The sequence below is a fragment of the Oratosquilla oratoria genome, chromosome 31 (assembly GCF_046742065.1).
Source record: "Oratosquilla oratoria isolate Oo_2021 chromosome 31, ASM4674206v1, whole genome shotgun sequence".
Lineage (NCBI taxonomy): Eukaryota > Metazoa > Arthropoda > Malacostraca > Stomatopoda > Squillidae > Oratosquilla > Oratosquilla oratoria.
This window is the reverse complement of record NC_134807.1, coordinates 32269974-32277356: the sequence shown is the minus strand read 5'-3', so window position 1 is coordinate 32277356 and position 7383 is coordinate 32269974. Positions and strand designations below refer to the sequence as shown.

The window sequence follows — 7383 nt, the reverse complement described above, 5'->3', positions numbered from 1 at the left end:
GTAATCTGATCGTATTACTGTCTGGTTATGTAAAGGCTATTTCCGTTGTTCTCTATGATGCATTTTCAACTAAACTATTTGTGTGAAAATGTGGTTTGGGTCGTATATTTAATATTCTTCTTCCTTAATTTTTACTTCAAATATTTGTGTGCATTCTACATCACAACCACCTATTTTCCACAACTACTGGTTTTTATTAATTATTTGACAAAATTTAGGTCGCTTCATGTCTGACTGTACCGTTTCTTCTTTCACGCTACACAAATCAGAGAATCTACAAAGGATTACAAAGGATTACAAAGGCGGAGCATGCCGACAGGAGACCTTTTGGTCCATATCTAGGTCGGATGCGAAAAATTTTTTTTTACTGATAATTACGCCAAGATCTTTTTCACTGTTCATTTTTGTAAGTGTGCATCTGTATATGTAAGTATGTATGTGTATTTATGTGTGTGTGTGTGTGTGTGTGTGTGTTTGTGTGTGTGTGTGTGTGTGTGTGTATGTGTATGCTTGCATGATCACGCTATCTTCAGCGCTATGTAAGTGTTTCCTGCACCGTCTAGGTATGTATGTGCGTGTATATGCTTATGTGTGTATGTATATTTGCGCGCGTGCACGCGTGTGTATGCATGTTTGTGTGTTTGCACACATTTGTGCGTTTGTATGATTGTAGGATATGATGCGCCAGCGGTGTGTGTGTGTGTGTGTGTGTGTGTGTGTGTGTGTGTGTGTGTGTGTGTGTGTGTGTGTGTGTGTGTGTGTGTGTGTGTGTGTGTGTGTGTGTGTTTGTGTATGTGTGTGTGTGTGTTTGTGTGTGTGTGTGATTCCTTATCTCCTGCGCCATGTAAGTACGTGCATGTGTGCGTGTTTGTGTGCGTGTGCGCATGATTACGATATCTCCTGTGCCATTTATGTGTGTGTGATTCACCATGGTCTTGGATCACGTGTTGGACTTGTGATCGACAGCTATTACCCTCCCGGATGAGAGCTCATAGCTCATATGTGACCGATCTATGGGTAATTCTGTGACCTTACACGCACGCCCATATCCAATTCCTCGCCCACGAGAGTTGGAGTAACGACTAGCAGCGCAGCGATACTGAAATTATTTCAACCCTAGGCGGGATTCGAATTAGGACCGTTGTAGTAACAGTTGTGAACGCTACCATTGCGCCGTCGAATGTGTGTGTGTGTGTGTGTGTGTGTGTGTGTGTGTGTGTGTGTGTGTGTGCGTGTGCGTGCGCGTGTGTGTGTATGCGTATGCATAGTTTAAATGTGTGTATGTGTGCATATATGAATGTGTATGTGCATACATATGTGTGAATGTGCGTACTTATGTGTGTGTGTATGTGTGTGCGTGCGTGCGTTTGCGCGCTTTAGAATTGCATGTATAATTGCTTGGTACGGTGACTCCCACGCCATGTAAGATCTATGTGATCAGTGTCGCCTGCTTCATGTATGCACGTTCGTGTTTGTGTATGTATGTGTTTGTGCGTACACACACGCACACGTATCTGTGTGTGTGTGTGTGTGTGTGTGTGTATTCACCTTGGACTTTGGATCACGTGTTGGACTCGTGATCGACAGCTATTTCCCTCCCGGAAGAGAGCTCAGAGTTCGTATGACCGATCTATGGGTAATGCTATGACCTTTCACACACACACACACACACACACACACACACACACACACACACACACACGAGAGTCAGAGTAACGACCCGAAGCACAGCGATACCGAAATAATTTCGGCCTCGGGCAGGATTTGAACTGGGTACTGCGAGCACCATCGTACTTCCCAGTCCAGCGCTCTGCCAACCTTGCCACCGAGTCGTGTGCATGTATGTGTAAGTTTACATAACAGTTATATACAAGAAAGGAGGTACACATGTATAATTCCATCTCCTTTTTTGTCAAATTATCGTGTCTAACTTTTCATTATAAGTCTTTTCTTGGTTATTAGGTTTTACTTTGCATTGACTAGTAAAGACTAGTAAAAGAGGAATGGAAGGCAGATGTGGAGGGAGTGAACATGAGGGGACGTCCTAGGATGAGGTGGATGGATGGGGTGAAGGGGGCTTTGGGGAAGAGGGGAATGTCTGTTGAGGAAGGAAGGGAGAGGACGGAAGACAGAGGTGAGTGGAGAATGGTTGTATATGGATGATGTTGTGACTGCATGAGGAGAAATGGGCGGGGGGGTGGGGGGGTGGGGTAGTATGTGTGAGTAAATTTTGACGCAGCCCGAAGGGATTTCTCCCCGTCCTCTCCTTATATGCAAAGGGGGACGGAGAGGGGGGGTCGCCGATTAAATGAAGCGGCCTTGCTGTGGATGTACTGTGTCTTGCGACACTGCTTCTGACCCAGGGCGGTGGGCAGGGTTCAGGGATGACCCGTCATCCAGGAGGTGCTCAGATGAGAGGAAGGGTGGGAGGGGTGTGGAGTGTATTTAGGGATGAAATGGGTGGGAGTGTTTTTATGCCTTTCCTTTTGTGGCTACCTCCCTTGGAAGGGGGAAAAAGCCTTGGTATATGTATGTACTTTGCAATGCACTTCATAAAGGATTCTTGGATTTGATGCATCCTCACGGAAGACTGTATAGCCTTACATATCTCTCTCTCTCTCTCTCTTCTCTCTTTCTCTCTTCTCTCTCTCTCTCTTCTCTCTCTCACTCTCACCCTCTCTCTTCTCTCTCTTCTTTCTTTCTCTCTTCTCTCTTTCTCTCCTCTCTCTCTCTCTCTCTCTCTCTCTCTCTCTCTCTCTCTCTCTCTCTCTCTCTCTCTCTCTCTCTCCATGACTTTGAGATTCTCTTCGGTCCCAAACCAATATATTTCCTCTTGTCAGTTTTATTCATTACCTTTATAACCAACTCGCCTCTTTAACTTCTTTCATTGACATGTCCAACAATTTTTTATTTATTTATTTATTTATTTATTTATTTATTCAATCTTTAATACTGGGAAACTACTTGATGGTTATTCTGCATGTGATATATCACAGTCTTGGATCACATGTTGGACTTGTGATCGTCATGTATTACCCTCCAAGGTGAGAGTTAAGAGCTCATATAGTACCCCTTCTGTATCAAGGGAGACAGTAACGGCTTACCGTGAAGTTCGAACTTTCGCGCCCTGATCGAGACGTGCACTCGGTTCCGCCGAGTTGGCAGGCGTAGATACTAATTACTAAACCAGGAAGCCGTGTAATGATATCATTAATCGTAGTCTGGGATTGTGCGCGGTAATATGTCTACATACAAACATTATCACTGTTTTTCTTCTTTTCCAATTCATTAAATTTTTTACGTATCCACCCCTGGATATTGCATGCCTTATACAGTCAAATCCTTCTTTATTGTTTTCTAATTAGCAAAATCTCTCCGTAATATTATCGCCAGCTCGCCATCAATTTTAAAATTGTTTCTAATTATAAGCCAGACTTTTGTTTCTGACATGCAATCAGTAAGAGAGAATAGAATTACAATATTCGAATGGTTGTAGCGGGAACGAGTGTAATAGACGTGAATGGGGTCAGAAACAGGGTGGAGAGATGTTCCTATCCCACGTCTTTCCATCTCGTACAACGAGTAAGGGTTCCATAGGATAAAAAAAAATCTTGCTTGGATATCTGAGAACAGAAATGGTGGAAATAGTTATGCTATTTTCAGTAGAATTATTTATTTGTCGTATTTGTTTATCTACTTATTTATTTGTTAATTAATTTATTAATTAATTTATATATATTTATTTATTTGTTTATTTATTTGTCTATTTATTTATTGTACTATGTTTATAGGAATCCGGTAATCTAGGTAAGTAATTTGGTAGGCCATCGTTAAAAGATGGTCATGACTGAAAAAAAAGTAAGCTGGATCGAACGAGATTTCTATTTGCAATTTTATCTTTTAATTTATTTTCCGGCCTCTTCCTCTTGTAATTATTCCCTGATTTCATTCCTCTGTTCATTCAAGTCTAATTTTCATGCTTAAGATAAAGAATGTTGATAAGTTTTCGCATCTTATATAGTTCCTGGTACATATTTTAAACTTTTCACCATTGATAGAGGCGCTGGTTATTAGCGACGAAATACACATCTTTGTCTCATTCCATCATCCTTCGTTCAATCCTGCCCCATTTTCTATAAATTTCCCCCCCACTCGTTTGTCTTTCCATATTCTCACCCTTCTTTCCGTCCCTCTTTTCCTTTCCCACACATATTTCCCTTTCTTTGTTTCTCTACTTCTTCCCTCCACCACCCTCTTCCTCTTCTTTCTGTCTCTCACTGTCACTCGCTGTTTTTCATTTCTTTCTTTTCCCCTTCCTTCAATCCAACCGCGTTTTCCACCCTCCTCTCATTCTATCCGTTGTTTCTCCCCCTTCGTCCCTTCACCTATTCTCTCAGTCTCAGCTTTCCCCTCGTCACCAGTGTTGAACTCTTTAAACTTTCTAATTTCATATATGGCAATTACGCATTTATCTTATATTTTAGTTATTTGATTATGGCGTAATATTCAGTCACACCAATTCTTGAAAATTGCTATCATAACCTGCCATATAGTGTAAATAACCATTCTCATTCAAGCTGGACACTAAAGAGATGCGCTACTACAAATTTGGTTGGATAAAGGGGAAGCATGCGCACTCATTCAGCCAATCGCATCACTGCGTGAGGCGTGGGAGGCGTTCCCTGGCTTCTATTTTGTTTCGGACAGATTTCATCACTATCGTTCTGATATATTTCCTCTTATACAATATATAATAAAGTAAACGATTAATTCATCATAAAGAAATATCAGAATACTTATTCTACTATTTTTTAATCGAACTGCAAGAGATTTACGAAAGTATTATTAGTTATTTTTTAAGATATGATTGAAATGTAAGGTTTGAAACTTAATTCTCTTAACTATGGCATTGCTGGAAAGCAGCAGGGAAGAACAGTCAAGCGACAAGGTTAGGTAGTTAAAGTTGGACAGTCGATAAGTGTGTGAAGGGGTGCAAATGAGTGTTTTTCATACACATGCCTTGGAAACATGTGTGTAGAACAGTTAAACAACTTCAGAGATGAGGTTCAGATAGCTAAGATCTAACTCGTGACTGTGGTAACACCTGCCCAAGCTATCCAACGTAAAATCCAGGTGAGTGTATACAGGTACAGAAAACGTTATGGTGGTTCAACATTGGGTAAATAAACCCCGCCAATTCAGAGATTATTAATCTGTGTTGATATGGAATATGTCCACGAAACTCGCTTAGAGAATATGTATATGAAACCGTGGCATGCATGATTATGCTCAAAATACGATGGTGCTGTGTGAGATCGCAATGTAATTCCCAGGTCCACCCCAAATTCGGAGCAAGACTTGGTCACCGATGTCCTGAATCAAACATTCAAGGGAGCATTTTCTTTCATCAATTAATTGTTTATGATAAGAACATTTATATCGAACCGAAAATAAGCGACGTGGTTGTCCGAATACTTTTCTTTGTTATTGTTTTGACCTTGAAATCGCAAACGTTTGCATGGTATTTGGGAAGTGCTAGGTATGCTAATTAGCCATGCTGGAACGCAGATATATTTTAGAGTGTGACTTGTTTGCGTACTCGCATTATATGTTTTAAATGTTGGCTTGCCAGTGCATAGAAAATGTAGTTTGAACCGATTTGACAAACGGGGTGACAATAAGCGTGAAATGTGTGTTGAGTTTCACAAAAGACAATTTGACAAAAAGTCACGCCGAAGGGTGATAGTAATAGAAATAATGATAATAATAATAATGTAATAGTAGTAATGATAAAGATAAAGTAATGATTAGAATATCAACAAGAACAACAACAACAACAACAACAATAATAACTCATTTAATGTTTTATCTTAGTTCCATGTGGGTGTTGGTTCAGCCTTGATCCCCCCTCCTACTGCTTAGGTTAGGTGCAATGCAGTAAGACACAGCACTTCCACAGAAGAATCCAACAGCTGGTTAACCCTACCGCTTCAATGCATGGTGCCCCTCTTGTTATTCATTCGACAAATTTATTATAATTGTGATGTGTTATTATTATTATTATTATTATTATTATTATTGTTATTACTACTATTATTATTATTATTATTATAATTATTATTATTAATATGTCAGTGATAACATAAGAATAAAGGAGACTGCAAGAGACCATAAGAACTACACTAGGCAGTTCCATGTCCATTACCACCTATTATCCACATCCTTAAAGTTATCTAACCTCATAAAACAACCGATAGTTTCAAAGCTCTCACTACATGAGTATTATATTCAATTCGTTTTCCACTTTATTGGTAAACCAATTCTTGCCTATTTTCTTCTTTAAAGAAATGTCCAAATTAAAATCATTATTGTGAATCCTGCCATATTGTGCTAATATGATGACCTTGTCTACATCACACTTGATAAAACCCTTCATCCACTTGAACACCTCTATTAGATTAGTCCTGCATTCTGCGTTTTTCGAAGGCTGTCCTCGTATAAATTTCTGAGCCCATGTATCATTTTGGGCTCGGGAATAATAGCAATAATGGTAATATTTATAATGATAAAGTCATAGAATTTAAATTATCTTTCAGGTTGAATAATTATAAGTATGCTTTATAGGTGAAGTTGAAGAAACTACGCCACGAGGAACTGAGTAGCCGTGGCCAAAATCGTCACCTTTGTTCTATTATGTGTTTTAAGGACTGTTGGGGCAGGAATGTGGGACTCGAGCCCACAACTAAACGAATGCGAAACTAGCGTACTTCCAATTACGTTACCAGTACACAAAAAGGAATTTTGGAATGATGCAGTTGCACAGAGTCCTGAGGAGCGACTGCCAGCCACCATACCGAATAGCAGAAGACCATGCCAAGCAGCAGCAGCAGCAGCAGCAGCAGGAAAAAAAAAAAAAAAAAAAAAAAAAAACGTTCTGACGCGGTGCGAATTTGTCTGAAGCAAACAAGAGCAAAATCTCATGCCAAGCAGTGGCGAAGGAAAAATAAGAATAAAATAATAACTCCAAAAAATGAGGGCAGGGGGTGGGATAAGATGGGGGTGAGAATTTGTGTGAAGCAAACAAAAGGGCTAAAGTTCATGCCAAGCAGCTGCGAAAAAAGAGGGGGGGGGGACAGGGAAAAGAATAGAAAAATAGGGAAAGAGCCATCCTCATACAATTATTAACTGGTAAGAGAAATAGATTAAATGAGTATATATATATATATATATATATATGTATATATATATATATATATATATATATATATATAAATATATATATATATATATATATATATATATATAATTATATATATATATGTATTATATATATACTGAATTACACAATGACAAATGTAACTGAAGGTGGAAGTAGACGAGGAA

General features: G+C 39.4%; 1 protein-coding gene across 1 annotated transcript in view; it reads left to right on the top strand.

Moving 5' to 3' along the window:
• The first annotated feature begins 4957 nt into the window (after nucleotides 1-4957).
• Nucleotides 4958-7383, top strand: part of gogo (thrombospondin-1 like protein golden goal) — a 92689-nt gene continuing 90263 nt past the window's right edge. The window contains exon 1 of the mRNA XM_076213453.1: nucleotides 4958-5133. The gene's annotated coding sequence lies outside the window, so the exon portion shown is untranslated. The remainder of the gene's footprint in view (nucleotides 5134-7383) is intronic.